Genomic DNA, 17,228 nt, shown 5'->3' on the forward strand with positions numbered 1-17,228 from the left:
GTTTCCAGATTGTATCCTAGTTTTGATAGTTAGATTGAGTAGATGGTTGATTTTGAAACTCTAGGGTTTGAGAATTGTAAGGTACATATACCACTTTTTGACCTTAATGAAAAACCTTTTGTCATTTTTACAAGAAGTTTTGAAGTCTGTGAGTGAGCGTACTGTGTACGAGAGAGAGTGTGAGCTTACTCTCGTACTGTGTACGAGAGAGAGTGTGAGCTTCATCTTGACGCTTCTTGTGCACCGGTGGCCGGAATCGAGTGCGGAGAAGTATAGCGTTTTGCCCCCGCCGAGAGCTACACGCCGATACCTACATTGCGCGCGTACGGTCCGGTTCTGCGAGCTCCTTCTACGAGGTTCATCTGGTCTTTGGGTGAGCATACGTTGTCCAATTTTGCATTGCAGCATATCCATGCGTTCACATTGAGTAGAACTACACATTAGGCACTTTAGATTTTGGAAAGGAAGACCTGAAAATTTCGGTCAGAGAACCTACGTTATTTTGCACCGGGTGTTTTGGGTTGGGATTTTGGTTCATAGACCTTAGGGAGAGCGACTATTGGTATTAGTAGGGTCTCCTTCAAGTTCTATGGTGTTTCGAGATTGTTTGATGGGTGTTCGGCTCTAGAAAGCGTTGTAGGAAGTTTCCTCTTATGCACTCTTGAAGGCCGTGACTTAGACAATTGGTAGAGACCTCTGTAGGAATTAGTTAGGAGTCGGTCGAGTGTATGTTGACACCTTATGCTTGCTTCCGCGCGCCTGCGGGTCGAGCTTCGTCCTTAGCTGACATTATATGTTAGGTGAGTTCTCGCTGTGCTAACGTCCGTCGCGGCGTATGCTTCCAACAAGGCTCTACCATGGAAGACTACAATGTCTTTGTCTTTGTCAAAGATGATGGCGACGCCATGGCAGGGCTGGTTCTGTTTCCTCTGCAGTTTGTGGAGCCTATTACAGCTAGGCACGTATTGCAAGGCAGCTAGGCGCGTATTGCAATGGTAGGGACAGGGGTGCAAGAAAGAAATTCGTAGAGCCACAATGGCAAAGGGAGGGAGGGCATCCTCTGTCCAATAGGAAAACTGGTAAAGGCATGAGTGCAAAGCAAGGCAAGGAGCAGCGCCTCCTCTTGCAAGCAAATGTGACGAGGGTGGGTGAGGGATGTATTGAGAGCTCGTGGGAACACCTTGTAGGAAAAAACCCTTGGGCGGCCACGTTTCTTTGCCCGTCCTCTTGAGTGACCTACAGTTCTATTTTGCAGTTCTCCTTGACCTTGCCATTCGATGTCACTTAGGGGATGTCATACCTTTCTCACGAGATCCTTCCTTCTGGTGTACTCCCTCCTCCATAATGTACGTAGCCCTGTGCGACTAGATTCCCCCTGGACAGACCAATGACCCGCCTTAATTACTTGATTACTTGATTTTACTTGATATAGCCGCCTTAATTACTTGACCCGCCTTAGTTAATAGCGGGTCCCTGGTCGTCTAAGAGGCATGTAGTGCATTTTAAGACGCATGTAGTGAATTTTTTTGTATTTTTTGGAGCACTGGCCTGTTCGTTGGTTTTTCTAAACTTAACTTTTTCATTTTTATGCAAAAAATTAAATATTTGATTATAGGTGCACCGCCAAAATCTTCTTGGGAGACCTCAATGGTGCTGCAGTTGAAGTCCCTTTTCGCGATGAGGTAGTAATTGTTTCTACCTCATCTATGCATCAAAATCTGGTCTCTCAAACAAGCTCTAGTGAAATTGGAATGGTTCAATTACAGGTATTGGCAGAGTGTGATGGGGTTCTGCAACCAGTGTCTGTGTTGCAAAGGAGACTGGGGCTTGATGATGATAGCTACTTTCTTCTCAGCTGTGATTTGTCACCATACTATATTGCAAGCTTGCATTCTACCAAAGTAGAGTCCGAGCTTGGTGCCTCCAATCTTTCCCCAATGTGAGTTGGTACACACTTGTCAATCCATGATTAATTGGATTTCTTGTTGACCTATTTCTTCTATTTGGTGCAGTATTTTGGAGGAGGAAATAGAGACAACACTCCTTCAAACAAACTTTTTAACAATCCAACCCTGGGTAGTGCAGAGCCAATTGAAGTGGAGGATGATGATTTGTCATCTAATATATCATCCTTCGAGATTTTCAGATGGTTGACTCCAAATGACATTCTACATAGAGTTATAGCAAAGTGCACGCTGTTGGGGAGGGTCCGTGAGCTGCTTGCAAAAATCCCAAATAACACAATCTTTGAACTGGTGGATGGATGTCAAATGGAGGACATGGAGCAGAAGTACGACGGTAACCTCTGGACCAAACCTCAAACTCAGACAAGGGCCCTCAATGACTTGACTCTTTCCAAGAGCAGGTGTGGTGGTTCATTGAAATGTGTGAATGAGCGTCGTCCATTCGTTGCAAGGACAGGGTCAACCAACAAGATTCATTGGTGTGGTCAGCTTCTTAAGTCTCCCATAGTTGGTAGCTATGCTTGTGGGAGCTTTGGTAATATAGAGTGTTTCTTTTGCAAGCATACCCCTCATTGCATTGGGACATGTCCTGCCATTGCTTACTACTTTATACCCAAAGGCACATCACATTCTCGAATTTTTATGCACTATGGGGAACACTCAATTGATGTTCGCAAAGGAATGTGCAAGAGTTCACTCAGGTATGTTCGTAAGCTTGTGTCTCAGGTTGTTAGCATGGCCAAGGAGAGTACAAATGGCCAAGGACGGATTGGTGAACCTTAAAACGTAGGTTCAACTAATTTTACTACTCTTGAAAACTTGACATTGATTTGTGCTAATCTATCATGGTTCTACTTGACAGGTTAAAACAAATCTATCATGGTTCCACTTGACAGGTTGAAACAAATGGTAGTGCAAAGTAGATGAGCAAATAGACCTGCAGGTGATGGGTTTGAGGCAATTCTTGAGTTGAAGAGAAAATGTCATCTTAAATTCTTTCATGGTTCTCGATTCCCACTACAAGAAAATTCAGGGGACGAGAGATGCTTTCTATTCAAAATGTCCACAAGCGGTGAAGGATCAGGGGTTAGCATAGTGAAAAGGATGGACACTGTTGGTACCGGTGATCTTAGGCAATCTTGGGTCTGTTTTGATCACGTGCATAGAATTGAGAGTGGCTGGCATACCATGGGGGCGAATGTCTATGATCACTTGTAAGTATTGATTTGACCTAGCTCAGTGATGTAAATTTTGTGGCTAATTTCCATTTCACCATGTTTGTGCAATGTTGCAGAGCTGCTTACAATTGCCACTTGTGAGTTTAGAGAGGAGGACGAGGTGGTGCAGATTATGTTCTGGGAGAACTTAGTAAGGGTTGTGATAGAGTATGGTGGTAGAAAACCGCAATTTGCAGGGTTCATGGCTAATGAAGCAGGTGCAAATTGGCATGCAGTGAGAGCTGTGTTCAATGATGGAAAGGAGATGGTCGGTCGAGAGAGATCTTGCCTTTTCCATTGGAAGGAAAGCCTGAGAATTCATACAGATCGATATATTGCATCACCCTTTAGGGCCACCCATCTAGACATGTGTGAGAGTTGGAGAAATGCATCTACTAGGTCTGATGCACTTGAGCATTTTAGGCGAATAAGGGCATGGTGGACAACAGGGAAGGCATTGGATAGCTCAATTCGGAAGCTTGAGAGTTGGCTTGGTTGGTGGCATCACAGGGCTAGTCGTTGGGGAAACTTTGTGCTTGTGGACAATGAGCCCATAGCCAACGCACTGGTGCCAAGGACTAATCTTTCAGAATCTAAGCATGGTTCATGGCTCGCTGGAGATGGGTATAAACATAAAATTAGTCTGTACGATTCATGCTTCACTGACCTTGTCAATGCATACTTTCAATGTGCAAGGCAGCTTGCTTTCTTTGAGGGGAAAGTGATTGGAATGGGGCCCACTCTAGAGGTGTTGATCGATAGAGCAAAATCACGACAAGCAAAACACGATCATCGGTTGAAACTACAAACGAAGTGGATGATGCAATTTCTGGGACTCCAATGTTTTTGCAACTAATCAACTTTAAAGGTGAAAAGAAGACCCTTCGGGTCAAGAGGTCACTGGATAAAGAGGACAAAAAAGATGAAGCAAGGTGCAGCCATCGTCCGGAGTACAACTATGTCACAGTAGACAGACAAGAAGCTATCGTTCATGGAAAGGGAAAAGTAGGAGACAATGCTGAAAGCCTATTGCATGATCTTGAGGCATGTGAGGTGGAAGTGCATCCAACCATGTGGGCATTGAGGAGAGTGCCAATGGCGAGTAGGATCAAGAGTAGCAACTGGGCATCTGGAAAGAAATGTGATGCACTTGTTCGTGGGGGTGAGATAGCACTGTACTTCTGGAGTGACTGCCACATGGTCCAATGGAAGAAGGAGAAGTTTTGCTACTTTTGCAACACAGATGCCAGACATTGCTGGAACATTAGTAAGGTTGTGCTACATGCTCCTAGTAGTCTTCCCACAATTTGGCCGATTGAAAAAGGGACACACATGAAGATAGTAGAGGCAAAGAAGTTAGTGGTTGGAGGATTTGAATTTGGTTTTCCATTGACACAAATTCAAGCAGTCATTGATGCCACAACCCCACTGACAGGTGAGCCAAATGTAGAGGAGAGGCAACGCCTTCCTTACAGATCGGTGCGTCAAGGCTTGCATATACACAAGTAAATTATGCATTGAGTCAAAGAATGCGTGTGGAAGATACTGTGGTGAAGAAGATTGGCAGTGAAGAGGTGTTCAAACTGAAGGTGTGGAACCCAGCGGATTCAGATCCAGAGCTGATTGATGTTGTGGTTCGGAAGAATCCATTGTGCTCGTGCAAGGAATTTCAAGAACGTGTTTCTTTGAAGAAAAGATATCTTGCATGTTCACACTTATACTATGTGTTCCTGATAACTCTTGGTCAAGATGTGCATGTTAGGATGCATATTCAGCAAAGCAAAATAGCTCCCAATATTGTGCATGATATGCTCACACAGGCCAAACGCACCTAAGCAGGTTGAAGGCTCAAAGGTTTTTGTGACAATTATTTATGTCCATCTCGCAAGGGTTTAAAACTAAGAATATCTTAGTTCTTGAATGTGTCTATTATTTATGTCCATATTGCAAGGGTTTAAAATTAATAATATCTTTGTTCTTCAATGTGTTGACCCAAAGCAATATTTTTATGAAAAAAATATAATTTCATATAATTTTAATTCATTTTGACATCTACATAGCAACATTTTTGTGAAAAAGATATGATTTCATCTAATTCTATTTGATTTCCACTCTCTCTCTCTCTCTTGGACTCTCTCTCTCTGAAAGAACCTTAAGAGCCTTGCTCACTAGCTTTGTTGCAAACTTGCAAAATTGATCATTTGCTCATTTTTATGAAAAAATATAATTTCATCTCATTTTGACATCTACAGAGCAACATTTTTGTGAAAAGGTATAATTTCATCTAGTTTTATTTCATTTTAACTCTCTCTCTCTCTCTCTCTCTCTCTCTCTCTCTCTCTCTCTCTCTCTCTCTCTCTCTCTCTCTCTTTCTCTCTCTCTGTGGAAAATAACCTTAAGAGCCTTTCTCACCGGCTTTGTTGCAAACTTGCAAAACTGATCATTTGCTCATTTTTATGAAAAAATATACTTTCATCTCATTTTGACATCTATAGAGCAACATTTTTGTGAAAATGTATAATTTCATCTAGTTTTATTTCATTCCATCTGTGTGTGTGTGTGTGTGTGTGTGTGTGTGTGTGTGAAAGAACCTTAAGGGCTTTGCTCGCTGGCTTTGTTGCAAACTTGCAAAATTGATCATTTGCTCGCCTAGTTGTGCTCGCTTCACGGCCATCCCGTTGGTTAAACGAGGCTTTCGTAACCAACAGAAAGCACATTGTATGTAAAGCATGAGGGTGATGTACTTCTCATTGTGGTTCTTTATGTCACTGATTTGATGATCGCTGGACCAAATGAGAGACATATTGCTGAATTTAAGGCTGATTTGAATGCTACTTTCAAGGCTAAAGATTTGGGGTTGTTCATCATTACTTGGGTATACAGTTTAAGCAGTGTGATGATGGTATTGCCTTGTGTCAGAAAAGTTACATAGAGACATTGCTATGTAAGTTTGGACTTGAGTATTGCAAACCTATTGCCACTCCCATGGAAAAGGTTTAAAGCTGAGTCTACATGATGCTGGCGTGCAGTTAGAGCTGTGTTCAATGATGGAAAGAAGATGGTCGGTCGAGAGAGATCTTGCCTTTTCCATTGGAAGGAAAGCCTCAGAATTCATACAGATCGATATATTGCATCACCCTTTAGGGCCACCCATCTAGACATGTGTGAGAGTTGGAGAAATGCATCTACTAGGTCTGATGCACTTGAGCATTTTAGGCGAATAAGGGCATGGTGGACAACAGGGAAGGCATTGGATAGCTCAATTCAGAAGCTTGAGAGTTGGCTTGGTTGGTGGCATCACAGGGCTAGTCGTTGGGGAAACTTTGTGCTTGTGGACAATGAGCCCATAGCCAATGCACTGGTGCCAAGGACTAATCTTTCAGAATCTAAGCATGGTTCATGGCTCGCTGGAGATGTGTGTGTGTGTGAAATAACCTTAACACTAGGTTGGTAACCTAACAGGACATAAAAGTGTCCTTTAAGGGTTTTGAAAAAAACCTCCAAAACTATAGTAGATCCACTCATTTTGTAAAATCCTTTCATGAGGTTATAGTTCAAGGCCTACTACACATGGAAAAAATAAGAAACTTGTAAACTTTCTCATATTTGGGTCACCCCAAGCCTCCAAAGTAGATGGACTAGTACATTTTCATCAAAACAGTCATTTCTTATGTTTTGTCGCATAAAAATAAGATTGCAGATTTTTGTAGGACTTGAGATAAATTCCTTGGTTAACTTCAGTGGTTGGTGATCAGAACATATGATTGATTCTCACTCACTAATTTTTGTTTTGCCAAAAGAAATAGGTACGAAAAAATTGATTTTTTTCCATTCTGCAAACCTATCATTAAAGTTTCTATAGCCACGCTCGATGCAAATAATATATGCATGTTTTCTTAGTTCCCTATTGTCTTTTAGGTTCATAAGGAGCCATGGAGCATGTCAAAAGAATAATACATCCCTTACCAAGGGGAATCTTGGGGACAAAGATGAAGTGCTAAATACAGCAAACATGAAAAAACTGGGTTCAACATTATGAGTTGTAGAATACCATAGAAATTATTCAATATCTAGCCAAATTTGATGCTTATGACTAGATATGGTTACTACCTACAAAATGCATATAGTTCTCACAAGAAACTAGTAATATTGAAAAAGCTATACTTGATATACTAGAATGTTTCGTTAATTGAAAAAATCAACCATCGTTGTGTACTATGCAAAATAGGATATTAGGTGTCCCAAAACTCAAGGAATATTAACTTTATGTTACAATGTGCGACATACAAAATCAAAACTGCATTTGGATATCATGAAAGCGACCAATAAAATCATAGAAGAGCTAAAATTGGCTAAAAAACAGGATTTGATAATTTTTGTAATTTGGTCATAACTTCCAACTTTAACATTTATTTCTCCCTAGAAGCACTAGAAAATGTTGAGGACTACTAAAGATAGTTTTCTAGCATTATAGATGTCACAAACATGAATTCTAAAGTGGTATAGTTGCAAAAAAGTTGAAAAAGGCCAAAAACAGGACCCGTTTTTTCACACAGTTTAGGTTCTGAAATGTTGTGCAAGGACAAGGTTAAAGATGGAATTGATATTTCAAAAAAATGTCAAGTTTTTTTCAGCTCATGAGACAACTTTCTAGATAGATCGCACATCAAAATCCACTTTGAAACTCTTGACACAATTCAAGGAAAATGGTCAGTTAACAGGACATAAAAGTGTCCCATTACCAACCTAGTGTTAAGGGCTTTGCTCGCTGGCTTTGTTGCAAACTTGCAAAATTGATCATTTGCTCGCCTAGTTGTGCTCGCTTCATGGCCATCCCGTTGGTTAAACGAGGCTTTCATAACCAACAGAAAGCACATTGTATGTAAAGCATAAGGGTGATGTACTTCTCATTGTGGTTCTTTATGTCATTGATTTGATGATCACTGGACCAAATGAGAGACATATTGCTGAATTTAAGGCTGATTTGAATGCTACTTTCAAGGCTAAAGATTTTGGGTTGTTCATCATTACTTGGGTATACAGTTTAAGCAGTGTGATGATGGTATTGCCTTGTGTCAGAAAAGTTACATAGAGACATTGCTATGTAAAAGTTTGGACTTGAGGATTGCAAACCTATTGCCACTCCCATGGAAAAGGTTTAAAGCTGAGTCTACATGATGCTGGCGATCCTGCTGATGTCACTCTTTACCAAACTGCTGTTGGCTACCTCATTTATGTATGCAACATGAGGCAAGATATTCAGTTTGCAGTCTCACATGTAAAAAGATTTATGCATGGCCCAGGGTCTAAGCATTGGCAGACTGTCTAGACTCGGATTTTCTGCAACCTTAGTGGCACTTTACATCTTGGCTTGTTTTATCCCAAGGGGGGATCATTGCCGCCAGAATTACATGCTTTTTCGGACTCATATTGGGCTGGTTGTTTTGACACGTGAGTGTCCACAAGTGGTTTTTGTTTCATGCTTGGTAGTTCATGTATATCATAGTTGAGCAAGAAGCAACCTACTATGGCCACTTCGAGTTGTGAGGCTGAGTACATGGCAGTCTTCACAACTACAGTTGAGTGTGTATGGCTCAGATGCCTTATGGATGATTTGGGTGTTGAACAAAACACTGCCAACACTATCTACACTGATAGTCAGAGCGCATAGGCAGTTGCGAGGAACCAAATTTTTCATGATCACACAAAGCACATTGAGGTGCACTACCACTATGTCAGGGAGAGGCTCTCAGAAAGAAAGATTAGCTTGGCATATGTGCCAACAGAGGACAATTTTGCATATCTTTTCACAAAGACATTGAGGTGCACTACCACTATGTTAGGGAGAGGCTCTCAGCAAGAGAGATTAGCTTGGCTTATGTGCCAACAAAGTACAACCTTGCAGATATTTTCACAAAGGCATTGTCTCATGAGAAGCTTGAAGCTTTACGCAAAGCTTTGGGCTTACTCCCGTTTGCGGATTGATCATGTCCTCACGGCATGGCACTTCCCTTTACTCATGTGCCAGCTCTCGTTCACCGCATCAATCCAGGGGGGATTTGTTACCATATACATGTGGTAGTGATGTGTGTGAACACAATAGGACTGCCGAAGCATTTATTCCCTCTTTAGGAGTTTTTTTCCCCCGAGCATTGTATATACACCCATCACTCTAGGGCTATCTATCTTTCCATTGCATACTAAGTAACACACTCTCTATTGTGTGCCTTGAGCTTCCTTCGTCTTCTCCATGCTGTGTGCATTTCTCTGCAACCGTAATTCCAACAGTCTCACTTGCAAAGGGGGCGAGAGAGTCTCAAGTTAGGGGAATCCTTATGTGGACTATGCATGACTATCCTGGGCTTGGAGAGATGAGTGAACTAAAGTGAGCTAAATGGAGCTAAAGGGAGCTAAAGGGAGAGAGGGAATGAGGGAAAGAGAGATAGTGGACAAGGGGTTACCAAAAATCTCTCCAACCATATGATATGTATGTAGGGTTGTCCACATCGGGCCACAATGCATGTCCTACTTGCAGGCCATCGTTGGTGACAGAGAGGCCAGATTCCTTGCGCAAGGTCATATATCCAAACAACCATCTTTTCTTACCCCAAGGGCATATCAAGCACAATGCTCCAACAAATGGGAAGGCTCCTCTAAAGCTCACAATGGCAGATTGGGCAACCATTTGGAAGGAAGACGACAACAACAATCCGGCTCTGTGTCCTCCACCAAAAGGCATGTCAAGGTATTCCATATTTTTAAGGCTTCCATATTGGAAGGACTTAAAAATACAACACCTCTTGTATCCCATGCACATATTCAAGAATGTAGCCCAAACACTATGGGACCACATCATTGGCAAGAAGGACTCTTTGGGTGCAAGGGAGAATTTGAGGCTTTTAAAACGTCTCCCCGCCTCTGCCACTGCATGGCGTTCCCCAAATGGAAAGATTGTGCTTCCAAAAGCACCATGGATGCTAGCAAAATAAGAATTAGACAAGGTGAAGGGTACCATCGTCTCTATCCGCACACCAACAGGATACATGAGGTCGCTAAAGGGAGCTTTCACAAAAGCAAAGAAGGGTGGAAGCGTTCAATTGTATGGGTTGAAGTCCCACGATTGGCACAAGAAGCTTCAGGTAATCTTCATACTCCCTATTCTATCTATAATTTGTGTGTATGAATATCACTCACTTTTCATTTTCCTGATTTACAGTGTAGTTCAATCTGCCGCGGTGAGTATGTGTATATGTCGGGACAAGAACGTAAGGGACGCTATTTTCAAATTAGGAGAGCTAGTAAGGTACACCACAAGACTCCACTCAACTACAACTTTTTTATGGATAATAATTTCAACTAGCACTTAGTGTATACTTGTGTGTTTTCTTGCAGATTTGTGAGCTCCAAGGAAATCAAAATAGATGCTATCCCTACTGCTCAAACACTTACAACAGAAACTCTGTGTGCCATTGAAGATGCATTTCCTCGATCGGTCCTTCTTAGTCAAATTCACCTCTTGGTTCACGTGGTGGACGAGATAGCTATATGTGGAGTAGTGCATGCACGATGGATGTTCTTCTTAGAGAGGTTTTTAAAGACTCTCAAAGATTTTGTGCGGCTCTCAACCAGAGGCATGTATGACCGAAGGGTGGATTGTTCAAGAGGCATTTAAGTTACATATCAGAGTATTTGGCACAAGTTGATCCTTCAATGCCTCGCATGTGGTCAGACGAGGAATATTTAAGGATGACTTCACACTTGACAAGTGGAAAGGGGAAACTACTTAACATGGATATGAATCCATCCCAAGTGGTTGATAACTTTTGCACTCTCAATGCAAAGATTATGACCAAGTGGGTGGACTTATGGACAGTGGCAAAGTCCAGGTGTTTGCAAGAGAGGGAAGCATGGAAACAAGCACATGGAGGAAGGAGGGCACCCCCAATGCCTAGACACCTTGCATGTTTCCCAGATCTCATTAGTGCAGAGTGGATTCATGAGAGAATGACGAACGAAAAAGAGCGTGGAGAAGACATCACCAACAAAGAATGGGAGTATGCACGAGGCTGGTAGAGTACTCATAGTTGCATGTTTCTCAGATCTCATTAGTGCAGAGTGGATTCATGAGAGAATGACGAACGAAAAAGAGCGTGGAGAAGACATCACCAACAAAGAATGGGAGTATGCACGAGGCTGGTAGAGTACTCATATACCTAAACCATATTGTCTCGCTATTTCTTGAAATTATCTTTAATATGTGAGCAGGTGAGTGACATGCACCTTTTTTACCGAGCAATTGTGAGCAGGTGAGTGACATGCACCTTTTTTATTATTATTTACTTGTTGTAGTGTTAGTTATACCAATGTTACTCACTTTGAGCTTCTATTTTATAGGTCATCTATATCCCAACAATCCACCAACCAAAACTTCGGTTTGTAATTCCCGTAACACCTCGGGGGAGAACCATTTTTTCCACTAATGAAGTGAAGACTATGTTCGAACCTCTTCCACCTCCGACTTTGGATGAGGTGGAAACAGAGGAGAGAGAGGTCAATGAATCAAGTCCGACGGCAGCAAGTCTTAGAGAGGATGATTGTCATGATGATGAAGATGATGAGATGGAGGATGACGAACTCGAAGATGATGAAGCTGGCAATGCATCCACAAACAAAAATTCCGTTTCTCTCTTTATTGATTTAGGAGACATGGGCTTAGTATTGGATGATGCTTCATGTAGAGATCTTTTGGAAGATGATTCATAAACAGTTTGCAGTTATGAAGTTTTTTGATCGTGTAATCCATTCACCTCTCTCTCCCTCCTCTTCCTCTCTTTAGATTTGAGAATATGCTCAATTATGTTAATCAATTGACAATGATTATTTTAGTTGTAACCAAGGGTAATCTTAGGCTAGATTCAGATGAGGCTAGAGGAAGAAAGGATTTCTGCAGATCTACCACCACCTCGGCTGAACGGTGTTGGACGAAGAAGAGCGAAAAGCACAGAGAGCTGGAGAGAGGCCAGCAGCTCTTCTGAAGGGGGGTGCCGGAAGAAAAATGGCGGGCTCGGAGGAAGATGATATCTGCTACTGCAGCAAATATGCTTTTGCCACCCAACTTAGACGCCCCTGTGGGAAGCATTTCCATTGTAGTTTCCGAACCGGCCCTTATATCCCCCGCCTCCTTCTTCCCCCTCTTTCTCTTTCTCTCTCTCTCTCTCTCTCTCTCTCTCTCTCTCTGTCTCTCTTTCTTTCTCTTGTTTTTTATATTTGAAAATTATATACAATACTCTTAAATTTTTATTGAGAGGAGGGAAACACCAAAATTTGATTGGGCGGGGGGGGGGGGGGGGGGAGATAATGCAGAATTTGAAAGTTTAGGTGCTAAATTTGGGCAGTGGATATAATGACGATAATGAGTGCGGCAAGAACAATGATAATAATAGTGGTAATAACAGCGGATAAAGTCACGGTAATACTTTAAACAAAAAAAAAACCCCCCTGCCCTCCTCTCTCTTGTTCCTCTCTCTACAAAACGCGGTAAAGCAGCGCGGTAAACACTTGGAGATTTTCATAGTGTAGTGACAACTAAGCCTCACGTGACCATAGCCCTTAGCCTATGAGAGTGTCAAAAAGGTGCAAGACTCACATCCATTACGAATTGCTTATCAAAGATGGACCAACACTTTTTTATTTTTTATAGTAGCAGTACTACTCAACACGAGCCACGACATCACAATGAGAGAAATTTGTTCAGAGAGAGGTCAGGGCTTTACAAGAGCTCCTTACCCATACAACCAGTACATTGATTCAACTCGTAAAAACAAACTAAAGCTGCCACAAACCCTTACAGGACTGCCACCCCCGACAAACGCTTTCTTTAGAGTGTTCGCAAAAGCTTACTGACTACATCCGCAGGAGGCAAGGGTCATGAACCACCATCGCCTAAAAGATGTTGAACCAGACAACTCATCACGATCAAGACTATCACCAAAAACCAGAATTTTGGAGGGGAGCCATGTCCCATTTCCAGGAGAACGAGATGGTTCCACTAGATCCGCACGCTTGCCACACCTACGGGAACTGCCGGACAACCGAAGGGAGAACACCGCTCGCCGTTTTGGCCATAGCAGGCCCTGGAGGGACGACCTCCACCACCATCACAAGAATTGGTTGGTCGTCGAAACTGCCAAGGAGGGAGGGCACATGCCCGCAAGCCTCGCCGAAGCCAACCCGAGCCTTCTGCAAGTAGATCCCACCATCCATGACCACAACCCCACCACACCAGGGAGCACATTAGTAGCAAGGAGCGCCCACTTCCCTTGGATAGCTTGCCTTTGAGCCCATCCTGGCTCGCTACAACACCGCCAAGGCTGAAGCAGACCCTCCCAACATCACTACAACATAATACCTGGCTTTCGGCGCACCACATTTTGATGCACCGTACCTTTCCTTGCGCCTTTCGACGGGCATGCTGCTCGTCGATATACACGTCGATAGATGCATGGAAATGTGCGTGGCAATGCCTGTCGAAAGGCAAGTGTTTCCAAGCATATTTTCACACGTACTTCCATGCGTATTTCGACGACAAAAATTTGGGGGAAAAAAACCAAATCCGCGTGCAGGAGGTCATTTTCGCCTGCGACGAGTGCGCGCACAGATCTGCCCTTGGAAACCTGCAATTAAGGTATTATTGATCTCTCCCCCCTCCACCCCTCTCTCTCTCTCTCCCTCTCTCTTTCTCTATTTCCCTCTCTCTCTCTCTCTTTCTCTATTTCCTCTCTCTCTCTCTATTTCCCTCTCTCTCTCTCTTTCTCTATTTTCCTCGATAGGAAAATAAAGAATCTCTCTCTATATAAGCTCTCTCTCTCTCTCTCTCTCTCTCTCTCTCTCTCTCTCTTTCTCTTTTTTCCTCGATAGGAAAATAGAGAATCTCTCTCTATATAAGAGGAAAATAGAGAGAGAGGGAAATAGAGAAAGAGAGAGAGAGAGGGAAATAGAGAAAGAGAGAGAAAGAGGGAAATAGAGAAAGAGAGAGAGAGAGGGGGAATAGAGAGAGAGAGAGAGAGAGAGAGAGAGAGAGAGAGAGAGAGAGAGAGAGAGAGAGAGAGAGAGAGAGAGAGGGAAATAGAGAAAGAGAGAGAAAGAGGGAAATAGAGAAAGAGAGAGAGAGAGGGGGGAATAGAGAGAGAGAGAGAGAGAGAGAGAGAGAGAGAGAGAGAGAGAGAGAGAGAGAGAGCAAAATAGAGAAATAGAGAAAGAGATAGATAGATAGATAGATTTTATTATCGTCCTCGGAGGTCAAATATGACCTATGGGACCAAAGTTACATGTGATGTAGTATGTGTATGGCTGATGAGTGACTCTTGATGCTCCAAAATTGTAGTGATGAGAGTCGCAATGGAGAGCCCACACTTTGGCTGGGAGAGGAAAGTGTGTAGGTCTAAGTTATGTCTGAAAATGTGAGAGAAGCAAGTTCGGATGTGATCAAAAGCTGAGCACTCTAGTAGTGTGTGGTACTCAGACTCTCGAACTTGCAGTGAGCATCATGTGCACAATCGATTTGACTCTTCTCCATTGCCCCAACACCCTATCTCGCATCGAAGGAAATGGGATCGAGCTAAGCCGAATTGCTGCGATAGTGCGTATCGCGGACAAGGGAATAGGCTCAAGCATGTAAGTGTGAGTACGGTTTCCTCTCTCAGCGAAGAACATGGTTTTGTAGTTGGGGGCAATATAGGTGGTGTAATGTATGAAGCGTGACCCACCGGATTTCTCCCAAGCCGTAATACATTGGCGTTGTAGAAAAGCTTCATTCACTTGAGAGTCAATTGAAGCATCATGTAGCAAGTGTAATGCATCCCATCTCCCAAACCACTTCTTTATGTCTTGCATCCATCCCGTGCTCAAGATCTTGCTTTTATGCGTCTTTTGAACTTTTTTGCTTGCTTCCCATGTAATTGTAGGAAGTCGATGTGAGGGGTTTTGACGCATCTTTATCATGTACTCCACAACCCTTTCCATGCCCATAACTTCAATTGGAAGAGATCCCGACTCAAGAAGTAGGAGCATATATGGTGTTTGTGTCTTAACTTGGAGAAAGTTTGTAAGAAAACGCTTTTGGACATTCTCAAACTCTTTCCAAGTAGACTTTGAGATGCTCCCGCCCCACACTTCAACTCCATAAAGAAGAACCGGTGTCACCAATGCATCAAAAAGATACTTCTTGAGAACCCAACACTTGATGTTTCCCGCATGACACATGTTCTCAAATGCATAATACGCTCTCTTTTCCGCTTCCAAACGACGCATAGCACATTCATGCCACTTGTGATTGGATGGAACCTCAAGGCCAAGGTACTTAAAGCTCTCAACAACTTCAAGCGTCTCATTGTTGTACACAATGCATGGCTTCTCCTTATGGTTGGTTTTCACAAGCATAACCTTTGTTTTGGATTCATTTACAATCAGCCCACTATGCAAGCAAAAGTTCTCAAGGACAACCATAAGCTTTTGTGCATCTTCTAAAGTGTGTGCTAGAAGCACTACATCATCCGCATACAACAAAAGCATGATTACCGCATTGCAAATAGTGACCTCTTCAATGCCTTCTTCTTTCATAAAGTCAAGTACCATTTGTTCCAATTGATCGATGCATAGACCAAAGAGTGTTGGTGACAATGGACATCCTTGTTTAACCCCAATAGTGCTTACAAAAATTTCTGAAATTTCTCTTCCCATGCGCAATTGACAAATCACCTTCTCAAAGATTCGAGAAACCGCAAGCATAAACTCAGTTGGCACTTGGAGTTCTTCCATCCTTCTCCACAAATTGTTACGTGGAATCATATCAAAGGCTTTCTTAAAGTCCACAAAACAACAATACAATCGCTTGCCTTTCAACCGACTTTCCTCCATGAGAACACGAAGAGTGACAAGATGATCAATGGTGCTATGGCATCGACGAAAACCCGCTTGTCCCTTTGCACGCTTGTCATTCTCTTCAGTCCAATCACTCAATTTCATCTCCATTATGCACCCAAACAACTTTTCCATAAGAGACCCAATCATTATAGTCCGGTAGTAGCTTACATTCTTTACATCCCCTCCTTTATGCAAAGGCTTAACCCAATTAGTACTCCAATCATAAGGCATACCATGTTGAAGTGCAAGGTTGAACATATCACACATCCACTCATGGGTAAAATCTCCCGTACATTTGATCATCTCCGGCTTGATACCTTGAAGATCTCCCGCTTTGCGAGTGGCCAACTTTTCAAGCCCACCGCATACATCCTCAATAGTAAAAAAAGACGGCATACATGGGAGTGAACCATAAAATGGCATTTTTTCAGTATTTACTTGCTCATATAATTGCCTACAATGTGTGTACATATCCACTAGACTTAAGTTACCAAAATTCTCAACCCGCTTGCCTCTCAAGTTTCTCCAAAATCTTCCACATGCATGTGCCTTTTCTTAGACTTGAAATTCTCGTTGCTTTACTTCCCATCTTCTTCTCTTCTTTTGAATCAATGCCTTGTATGTATGCAAATGACTCTGATAGTTGTCTTTGTCCATAGTTGCATCAAGCTTTATCAAGGACTTTCGAGCATCTTGACATTCTTTATCAAACCACCTTTTGCGTGATCTATCTTTGTTGATACCATGGAGATGCTTTATGGCAAAGCATTCTTCCGCACAAGAACAAATAGCTTTCTTGAAAGCTTCCCATTTAGTTTCCAATGGTGCATCACATTGAAGCTTTGTCATCCATAATTTTTTCTCAACCATTTCAATGTACATTGGTGCCCGTTTGAAATCCATACATAGTGATAACTTCTCTTTCCTTTGGCTGAGATTATCATGCTTAGTTGCTTCTCCACATGAAAGGTCAATACATAAGGTGCGATGGTCGGATTCCGGGGTCCATTGACCAAACATAAAACTCTTTATGCGATACATGATGGCTTCAGAGAGTAGCATATAGTCAATCACACTATCCCCATTATGTCTCCCACATGTAAATCCATTGGTTCCACTCCACAAA

General features: G+C 42.5%; 1 pseudogene; it reads left to right on the top strand.

Annotated features, from left to right (window-relative positions):
- Nucleotides 1–4,276: 4,276 nt before the first annotated feature.
- On the top strand, nucleotides 4,277–5,016 carry LOC147463493 (uncharacterized; annotated as a pseudogene).
- The last annotated feature ends 12,212 nt before the right edge of the window (nucleotides 5,017–17,228 follow it).

This window comes from Adiantum capillus-veneris, chromosome 2, assembly GCF_014529385.1.
Source record: "Adiantum capillus-veneris isolate H3 chromosome 2, ASM1452938v2, whole genome shotgun sequence".
NCBI classification, from domain to species: Eukaryota; Viridiplantae; Streptophyta; class Polypodiopsida; order Polypodiales; family Pteridaceae; genus Adiantum; species Adiantum capillus-veneris.